Source organism: Phocoena sinus, chromosome 18, assembly GCF_008692025.1.
Source record: "Phocoena sinus isolate mPhoSin1 chromosome 18, mPhoSin1.pri, whole genome shotgun sequence".
Lineage (NCBI taxonomy): Eukaryota > Metazoa > Chordata > Mammalia > Artiodactyla > Phocoenidae > Phocoena > Phocoena sinus.
In genome coordinates, this window is record NC_045780.1 from 52,881,922 (window position 1) to 52,892,985 (window position 11,064).

The 11,064-nt window shown below is 41.0% G+C and overlaps 1 non-coding gene across 1 annotated transcript; it reads left to right on the forward strand.

The window, feature by feature from the left end:
* Positions 1 to 7,510: 7,510 nt before the first annotated feature.
* Positions 7,511 to 7,612, forward strand: LOC116743373. The gene has a single exon (XR_004346759.1). It is a non-coding gene; the product is annotated as a U6 spliceosomal RNA (small nuclear RNA).
* The last annotated feature ends 3,452 nt before the right edge of the window (positions 7,613 to 11,064 follow it).

Below are 11,064 nucleotides of genomic sequence, written 5' to 3' on the forward strand. Positions count from 1 at the left end.
CTGAGGCAGCAAATGAATGGGTCTCAGTCTGCTTTCTTAAATTTCAAAGCACAGAGTAGAATTTATTTCATGCTTTAAAAATAAAAACGGGGCTTCCCTGGTGGCGCAGTGGTTGAGAGTCCGCCTGCCGATGCAGGGGACACGGGTTCGTGCCCCGGTCCGGGAGGATCCCACATGCCGCAGAGCGGCTGGGCCCGTGGGCCATGGCCGCTGGGCCCGCGTGTCCGGAGCCTGTGCTCCGCAACGGGAGAGGCCACAACAGTGAGAGGCCCGCGTACCTGAAAAAAAAAAAAATAAATAAAAACGGATACAGCTTGTTCTTAAAGAATACAAATTTGAATTTTAGCCCATTCTGATTATAAAATGCATAACTTTCTCTTCTTTCTTTAGAGCGATCATTCATACTGTGGTTTACTCTAATCACATCAAATCTTGTTTCATTTTAATAGTGCCTTTGACTCCGACACAGCATTCCAGTATGTAAACATTACGGAAACCAAATTTCATAATCTCCCTAATGCCATTTGTTCATTGGCCATAATATTTAAAATAACACCCTCAAAGAACAACCCAGAATAAGAATTTCAGAGGGTCCCAGGAGCTTTCCTGTCAGCTCATAACCTACAAGCTGAGCGTCAGCAATCTTCAATTCACGCTTGGAGACCAGCGTTGTCAAGGAAGCGTTGGATGGCTGTGATGGTGGCAAGAAAGGAATCCAGATCTCACACATCCCTTGTTCTCTTCATTAAAAGTTCACTTCCTTTCATGACTATTCATATAATTCTATCTTGCAAGAGAGTAATATTTATGCCTCCCTCCTAAAATACCTATGGCTTACATATCTCAATCTTGTTCCTAGCTCCAGAGATATGCCAATGTGTGTGTGTACTGAAATACTGATCTATTAGCCAATATTTTTTAAAAGATATAAATGTGAAAAAAGATGAAAAAATAAAGTAGATATGAATCTCATAAGAGAGCCATTAAGGGACATAGTTAAAAGATTAAAGGTAAATATATATTACGAGACATGGTAATAAGGTGGTCAGGCAATCCTGAAATTAAGTTGAAATGTAATATACGGAGGTGAAAGGAAATTAAATATGAAACCCTGAGATACTTATTAAGCCGTCAGTGGGAATCTGGACCATGATGTCACAACTAGGAAAGGAAAGACGCCTCGTGCAAAGTTGGACGAGATCCAGTTTGCACTGTAGATTTATGCAGTTAATTTTGTCCCCTGACTGCATTCAGATGAGCATTTCTCCTCGACATACACCAAGAAAATTGCTGCATTATAGCTGTGTTAATGGTAATCAGCTTGCTAATGAGCACCAGAAGGTCGTTACAGCAAAGAGAGGTTCAAAGATGTATAACCTAGAGGAAACAAGAGTGTAAGTCTTCAGGGAATGCAAGTGTCTTGTTTGTAGGTCATAGATTATTTGTTTTGGTCATTGCATTGCACAGGGAGTTTAATTTAAGCAGGAAAAAATAATGAAGCCTTTTGATTGTGAGATCAGCCCAGCTTAATTAAGAAAAGTAAGACTAGACAGCTTTGAATTTGTGGTAAAAATAGAATTCTTCAGTAGACCGAAGATAGTCCTAAATAGTGCTGTCCCGTGTGGAATGATAGCTGCGGTTAGGCAAAATGTGAGATTTTATTTGTATTTATTCATATACCAGATGTTGCTTCATGGATCTCTGGCAAGGACAGGGTCAAAATATCAGGGGTGAAAAAGTTAACGTTCAGAAATTAAGTCACAGTCTTGTGCAAACAATTTCAGAGTCTAAGCCTCCTTAGAGAATTAAGAGATATTTCAGGGTTTACTTCAGATGCACATTTTGGCTTCAAAAGGTTAAGTATTTATTGATACAAACAAAGGAGAGTACTCATCAAGACCACTACTGCTACAGCTTATTAGGACACTCAGGGACACGAAGGTGTGGGTGTGCGAATTCCAGGTCTAGCTGGGTGGGGCCTCCCAGGAACCTCCTCCCCACCGAGGAGTTAGGGAGCCACACTAGCTCATCAACTCATATCGTATCAATAGAAACAAAATCATAATATCACTTGCTTAAATCATTATATAGAGGTTCTGTGCTTTTGTTTAATGAGTACTTTTAAATAGACTGTTTTGCTAGTATGCTCTTTGGGCAGGTTTTATAACCAAAGAATGATGCCTTGGAAATGAACAATGGTAATAATTTGCATTTCCCCTGTCTGCTAGCACATGGAATTTGTCACCATATTCAAATGAATGTTTTTCTCATACCAAAATGGACAAATAAAATGGCTTCTGATGATAGATAGATGGATAGAAAGACACATAAATATATATGACTGATTATAGTATAATATAACAAATATAACATCATACTATACTACACTATACTATGGGCATTTTACAGTTTCCAACCTAATACCTCGCTGAATGAGAAGTTCATATTTTTTACATTAACCAATTTCCTCAAATAAACACTTTCCTTTGTGAAGGAAAATTACTTTGTTCCAAATTCTCAAGGTTAAACACCAGAGGGCCCAGTCCTAAAACTTCCTCACTGCAAAGAAGAGCACACTTTGGATTAAACCAGTGTTTTAATTGTGGGTCCATGCTGTCATCTTTTTTCAGAACATCTGTGACATATATCCTCTCACAAATGTATTATCCCATCTATACAGAATAATTTGGATGGAGAATAGGTTTACATGCCAATTTGGAAAAAAAAGAAAAAGAAAAGATGAAAGACAGCTGAGGAGGGATGAAGGGAGGGAGAAAGGAGGAAGGAAGGAAGGAGGGCAGTGTGGAAGTATAGGATGAATAGGTAAGATAATTTAACAGTATGGTATCAGGAAAATATATTTAAAAAACAAAATCTTCTTGCAACACAGAAAACCTCTCCAGGAAAAGAGTAGAGAAAGAAAACATTCTTATTATTGAATAAGCATTGAACCAGAAAGCGAAGCAAATCTCTGGTAATCCACAAAGAGATGCAAAGACAAAAAAAAAAAATCTCCCCCCTTCCCTTCTATAGCCAAGCAGACACAACCCAGTACACACATGTCCTCAAGTCAGAGGACCTGACAGCACCATCTGTCACCAGTAGGTCATCCTAATTTCACCTGCTAGTTGGGGTGACCATCCACGTTGGCTACTTGGCTTTTTCCAGAGGAAAAACGCACTACTCATCTCTTCATGAAAGGAAGTAGCTTTGCGATTTGAAGCAAGGCACCCACCAAAGTTAGGTTCCTGCCTGCCCCCAGAGACTGGGAGATGGGCACTGTCTCCCTTGATGTTTACATTTTAAAGAGATGCCTCCTGGTCCTTGAGAAAGACATTCCCAGGCCAGAAAGCTGACAAAGGGCCTATACCTTTCAAAGAGAAGAGAAAGTATGTGCAATTACAAGTTTTCTAAAGTAAGTGCTCTGAGAAAAAGGAGGAGAGGGAAATCTCTTCCCTTATTTTCAACAGGAGGAATTAACCCTCTTATTTTGAATTTGTATTTGTCCTTACAGTGAGCCCCACTGATTTTAACCCGAAAAAACACCCCTGGATTGTCTCTGAGGTTTGGGTTACTTGCCCTGACGGAAGGGTGGAAGGGCCGGCAGGAGTCTGAGCTGAAGCTTCCTTGGTTCTGAGAGCTCTGGGGTCTCCCAGGTCTAAACGCTACTGTGCTCTGGGAGTTTGGTTCCAGGAGGTCCCCACGTATCCAGCTCAGTGCTTCTCCCACCTTCGTGCGCACGCAGACTTGGCCTCGGGCTTCCCAGGGTGGGCCAGGGTTCTGTGTTTCTAACCTGCTCCCAGGCAGTGCTGCAGCTGCTGGCCCAAGGCCCGCCCCCTGAATAACAAGCAACTGTGTTCACTTATCCTCATAGGTGCAAAAACCCACCACGTACCAAACACACGTTCTGGGGTAAATTGTTTCGCCTCATTAATTTCAGGGAGGAAAGACCCATAAATGAACTAAGAAAGGTAAGAAATCATTTCCTAGAACAGCAGAGACTTAGAGCCTTAAAGTGGCCTTAAATACAAATCCATCCTGTCCCCGAATACTTTTCAGTTTCCATTTTTACGGTAGCACATTCCTCTGTCAGACAGCTTAAAGTTTTACATATGGAGATGCAATCTACTTCTTTATACTTCTGACCCATTGGGTCTACTTCTGTCATCTGGAACTACAGAAAATAAAATAAGAGAGAAAAAGCTAACATCTCCCAAACACTTTACAGCCTATAAAGCAAATTTATGTTGATTACCTGATTTTATCAACATAACCCTTTATATATTAGTAGCCAGTAGTTTTTTCACCACTGTCTTATCTTCCGTAGGTGAAACTCCCCAGGGTTTCCAGATTCTTCACCACCTTGATTTCCTTCATTTATACTCACTGTAGTTGTTAGTGCCTCCTTTTAATTGGGTACAAATTAATGGCAATTAAAGAATTAGACCTATCTCAAAAAATACTTCCTAGTAAGCACTTCCTTAGCACAAACACTACTTTTTGTTAAGTTAAAATGCTGCGTTGTCTTCTTTTCTTGCAAATAGGAATAATCAAAATATTCTTAATAAGAAAGTATGATATAGGTTTGTTAAACATTTTTCTCCTCTTCTGCTAAGCAGATTTGTTGTAAACTTTTGCTTTTATCTCACATGTCATATACTACATTAGAGGAACCAAGACCTCAGAGAAGAAGAAAGCCTGTTATGAAGCCCCTGACTGCCCCAGGGCTCTCTCCATGCTGCACACAGTACGGGAGGGTTGCAGTGTCAACTCACACTTCATCTTGGTCAGTTCAGACTCTCAGATATGCTGCCGCTTCCCTTGCTTATCTCCCCAAAACCACCTCCACCGATGAAGAGGAAGGGGTATGTGGCCTCCCAGCAGTGGAGGAGGGCAGAGCCTGGCGCTGGCAGACACGGAGTCCTCGGTGTGCCCTGGCTGGCACTGCACACCCTGCTGGGTCCAGACTCCTGCTGCCGGCCGGGCATCCTACAGATGGCGAACTTGTGCTTTATTCTTCCGGCCCCTGGGAAACTCTGGGTCTCCACCATGTCCGCTATCCAGTCCCCTGGCTTGTGAAGAATTGCCTGCAGTGCTGTTCCCAAGACTGGCCGACTGTGCGTCAACTCAGCTTCTATAGTGCTGAGCTGAGAAAAACCTCAGGAGCACCAGGGAGACCTTGCTCTGTCTGACCACACTGCTCCCCTCTCCTCATGAGGCCCTGCGCAGAGCAGGCTCCTCTCAGAATTCCAAATGGCGGGGTGGAGCGCGGGCCTCCCCCTCTCACTGCCTCCCACAGCCTGTGCCCCGACGCCTCCACACCGCACGCTACTGCCGCTTCCCCAACCAGCGCAAAGAAGGGAAAGCAGGATGACATATCCCGTCTCACCTGCCTTCTCTCTCTCCTTCACCATCTCCTGGGATCAGAAAAGACTGTCTTCCCCTACATCCTTGTCCGGTCTACACTTCCTTTACCTGAAACGATGACCAGACCCGCTAAACCTTTCTATTGGCACACTAGAAGAACCGATGAAAAAATTCAGATAATTTGTTCCAATGATGTGGAACACAAGAATGTGGAACATTCTTGCTGCACAATCCTATTCTTTCGATGCAAGAAGCTGAACGCTACCTTTCTCTTTGCACCCTCAGCAGGCACTGTTAGTTGTCTCTTCAAAGACTTCCTTCCTTCTTCCTTGCGCCAAGAACCCTGATTTTGTAGCATGCGTCTGCGCGTGTCAGGGGAGGCTGAACTCCTCCCTAATCTGTTTGCTGATATCGATTCCTAGGACTGTGGCAGCCATTTTGAGACCATGAGGATACCTAGACATAGGGGAGACCGGTGACACTGAGAAGGCGGAGCAGATAAATGGGAAAAGAATGATTCCTTGCTGTTGTCATTGAGCTGCTGAATTAACCAAACTTAAACGTGCCCTAACTCAAAACTTCCTATATGAAATAATACATTTTCCTCATTCTTTAAACCATTTCCACTTGGATTTTTCTTATTTGGAGCAGAAAGTATCCAAATTGATGTGTTGTCTTTCTGTAACACTCTCGTCCAAGGCAGATGAATAACTTGGCCAACTTGGGCAAGATAGTAAAGGAAACTAATGATATTAATAGGATTAGCCCTAGGAATAGCAGGTATGAAAGTCCAGAGTTCTCTCTCTCACTTAAATTCTCACCACCATTGCCCTAGTTTACAAAGTCCCCATCATTTTTCATAACAAGTTGCACAGCTAGTCTGACTGCCATTCATCTCAACTGCCACCTCCAAACTGTCCTCTGAAGCTATTCTGGAGTCTCTTCCTAAAACACAAATCTCATGTGACTCTCTTACTTAACCGCCTTCCATGGCGCCTCATGGTCTCCATGATGAAATCCAACCTACTGTGCACGGTCTACAAAGCCCAGCACGACCTGGCCCCTGCCTACTTTTTCAGCTTCTGTTTCTGCTTATCACTGCCTGGCATTCTGTACCACAGTCCCTCAAAATTGCAGAAACTCTGAATGAACTGTGTCATTTCTTGCCTCTGTGCTTCTTTGAAGCTATTCCTGGTACTCCAGATCAGCTCCCTCAGATGCTAAGGACTGACAAACCTTCACTTGTCCTTCTTGACTCAGTGGAAACCTCACTGCATCCAGGAATACCTCCCTGAGAGTCCTGGGAATGGTAGGTGTGCTAGGTGTTGTGTGTTAACTGTGCCTTGTCTGTACTTGTCCTGTGGCAATTCTCAAGCAGAACTGCACTTCGCCTATGTCTGTCTCCCACATAGACTGAATTTACTGAGAAAGAAACCTTGTTGAGTTTGGTCTCTTCATCACTTAGCACAGCTCCTAAGATCCAGAGAGACAGCACAGCATAGCCCAAGTGCTGGCTGGGTTCAGATTTTGGTTCCATTGTATCCTGGTTATAAGACTTTGAGCAAGTAATTAACTTCTCTGTGCTTTAATTTCCTTACCTACTATAATAATAGCTGTAAGTACTATTACTGAATAGTAATAATAGCAATAGCATCGCTGTGAGGACTGAGTTTATTCATGTACAAATATTTAGAAGTGTCCAAGTAAGAGTAAGTACCAAATAAATACCATGTTTTGTAATTAGTATTGGTATGCAATAAATATCTGTGAACTGTACTGAAGGACTGCAGCTGCTCTCTAGTCCATGCTCTTCTCTAGGGAACTAAATGGTTTTGGAAGTCACAGACTATAAGGTCAGTGATTTCTATTCCCGAACTTATTTATGCTACAGCCTATGATGCTCCAGTCATACAGAGAGGGTTTATCAAGTGCCCAGTGTTTGCAAGAACTGTGAAGGCTGTGTGCACTACTGCTTCTCACATAGATCCCACAGCAAACAAATGTATACATTTAATCTGAGCCCCTGACTCATCTCTCGCTTGGTGCTGAGGTCCCCACAGAGCCCAGAAGGACGAACAGGTGAGTTGACACAAGCACACTGGTGGAATCCTGGACTCTGCATCAGAAAACAGTACTAAGGCGCTTGCTTCAGCAGCATGTATACTAAAATTGGAACGACACAAAGAAGATCATTATGGCCCCATACAAGGATGACACGCAAAATCGTGCAACGTTCCATATTTTCTGTAAATCAACTATAGTTAAAGAAATAAACAGGTAAATAAATAAGAAAACCATACTAAGAGCTGTGTGGTCTTGGGAAGTCACTTAACCTGACTAAACCTCAGCTTCCATATGGAAAATGGGGGTGATAAAGCCCCCTACCATATAGAGCATATATAGAAATAGATGAATTAAATGTGAAATGTTAAGCACTTAATGTACCAAAGCAAGAGATTTGCTAACTACCCCCATCAAAACCTTCTCTGGGCTCTGCAGAGTCAGTTTGTCTGAAACTTCCTGTAATATCCTCAAGGGACAACCCCCCAGCAGGAGACCTTGCCTAGGTCCTGACTTTACCGTATTGTGTGTGCCTGTGTGTGTGTGTGTGTGTGTGTGTGTGTGTGTGTGTGTGTGTGTGAATGCCTCACACGTCTATCTACTCTCCTTATTATACCTTACATCCTAAGAAATCCAATTACTTACTATATTCCTATCAGGAATAAAATAAAAGATTTTATTCTAATGACTACCAGACAGTAGAGTACAATTAGCTTCAGATGAGTATGAAAGCGCATAATGTTCTAGTTTACCAGAAAACAAGGAAACCTAGTATATCCGGCAGCAATTTTTCTTGCTTCTTATTCTTGCTTTGTGGTGAAGCTGAGAATGATGCCCTTAGGTTTTTCTCACTATATATGTAGATGGAGAGAAGAAGGGAGCTGCAATAGTACAGACTCAGAGAAGGTGCAATTAAAAAGGCTAAAATAATTTGTTGCTCTTTTTAACACAGTGTTTCCTTACTATCAAAGTCACCTCAAATCAACAATTCTAACATAATGTAATTCAACAAAAATATTATTTTAGGCATAAGAAAATTTCATAGGAGGAAATATATTGGATGAAGTATCGCTTGTGGTGTAATTTTAATTCTGAAAGATCTTGCTAAGAGGGCTTATTTAAATAGGTTCTCCCTGAGATGAATATTTAGGGGGAAAAAATTCCTACACGATGATTTATAGCAAAATTATATGAACAGAATGAAGGACAGAAGAATTTTATTAGAAAAGGGTCTCATTTCCACAAAATATAAATTATACCTTTTAGAAAATATATTGAATTTTATTAATATTCTGTAGACAGCCTGAAGTGTTAATCTCCACCCCTACCTATAAGACTTTCATTATGATGTACAAGGTGTATTTACCCTTTAACCAAATAATTTTTGAGCAACTCATTGGAGCCTCCAGTTTACATATCCTACAAAATATTTTCACTGCAGTTACAAAATCTTATACTTCGTATTGTTGGCAACTTTCAATGATACATATGTGGGGATGTATACTTTATACACACATACGTGTGCTTTTCGTATTACCATGCAAGAAAGCATATTAATGATGAACTCGTATTTGATATCTGAAAAGAATGTTTCTCCAACACCCACTGTTTCTGTTATTTTTGTTTTAACCATTATTTTTAAGTACAGATATAATCGGTTTGAGTTTTTCAGTGCTATGATTAAAATTCTGCTTTGCTTCATCTTTAAATTTATAGTTAGAGGAATTACTTAGGATAGACCACTGAGTACTGTATTTCTGCCTGGCATTTGCAAGTGACCTCATTTAGACCTTGGTAACTAATATTTTTGATGAAGAAGTTAACTTATTAGGATTCAGAGAACTTGGTTATAAATCCTTTTCCGGTCTCTATGAGTCTTGAAAATTGAGTCGTTCTGGGGATGGTGACTTTGTCGTTGCAAACAAGAGTAAACTGACCAAAAATGCAGTGCGAATTTCAGCAAGGACAAGACAGAATTTAGGGTTTATACTATTTGAAAGTGAAGACTGAGAACAAGAACGAGGACAAATCCAGGAGATTAAAAGACTAGACTGATTCTGACTTGTAAATAAATATTATTAAATACTTTTCTCTTACCTAAGTATACATCAAATGTAGCAATCGATATATTTTACCCTCCTTAGGGCATGCAGAATAGAACACAGACTCCCTGTCCTATTCAAAATACCTGTAAAATATGCTACTGCAAAAATTCTTATTCTCTATTTATAAAATGGAACAAACCTGGTTTTAACAGCTGGGCCTAAGTTTAAACTAGAAGTCAAGCCTTTCTTTATGCCTTAAAAAAATATTCCAGGGGCTTCCCTGGTGGCGCAGTGGTTGGGAGTCCGCCTGCCAATGCAGGGGACACGGGTTCGTGCCCCGGTCCAGGAAGATCCCACGTGTCGCAGAGCGGATGGGCCCGTGAGCCATGGCTGCTGGGCCTGCGTGTCCGGAGCCTGTGCTCCGCAGCGGGAAGGGCTGCGTCAGTGAGAGGCCCACGTACCACAAAATATATATATATATATATTCCAATGATTCTTCACTGAGCAGTAATTAAGGCTGGCTTCTGTTTCCATCTCCATGAAGAGGAGAACACTGAAGACATCTCTCTTCAAAGTAGCTGGGTATTTGAAAGCATAACATCTTGGCATTTTACCCAGGCCCTTATCTAAATCTAAAGCCCTGGGGAACTGCACAGGAGGGAAATCTCTAGTATTTATTATTGGTCAAAATGCCAAACATCTCCAGGTAGTAAAACTGAAGTACGAAGATATATTTTAGCACAAATATTTCTGGCTTGCCCTCAGAATAAATGCTCAAATTCAAGAATCCATAGCGTCTTCATTTGGATAAAAAGTATAAAACAAAACATTAAACCTAAGGCCTATCAATATATGTCCCTAAAAGAATGAATGAGATGGAAAAAAAGAAAAAAAGATTTTAGAATTGCCTCTATTAATCTATAAGGAAACACAAGCATCATTCTCTATCCATGGAATTTTAGAGTTGTAGGAATTCTGACAAGATTCTCTAATCTACCACACACGTTTTCCCATTTGAGGAAACCAACTCAGAGTTGTGGTGACATGTCTAAGGCCACACAGCCAACCAATGGCAAACCATGACTTGAACCAGCGTCTACGCAAATCTGCATATATCTTCACCTGCGTTGTTTTTCAGGAGCACAGGGCTCAGGCAAAGTTCAACACTGTCAAAAGATATCAAATGTAACCTTTTGCTTTTAAGGGGAAACAAACCAAATTAAATCTATCTCCAATCAGCAAAACTTGATTCCCTCTTTACATCCTCCCCAGTGGTTCCCTCTGGTTTTCATAACTTATCATTACAGATGAAAAACCTGAAGTGTGGTGATATTAGAACTGGTGACTACAGATAAATCTTCAATAAATTTCAAATCCTATGTGGGTAGTCTGGGCCTCTTATTTTTTGTTATAAATTTATTTTAGTTTTTTCATTTATGTATTTACTTAACCCTCACCATCTTCCAAACAGAACTTAAGATGGCAGAGAAGTTACCTATGCATGGGTTCTTTACCCCTTCTCAAGCCTCAACATGTATCAGTCAGAAATTAATGTAGTAAGAAGTGACCAGGCCATTGTCCTTCTTGGTTC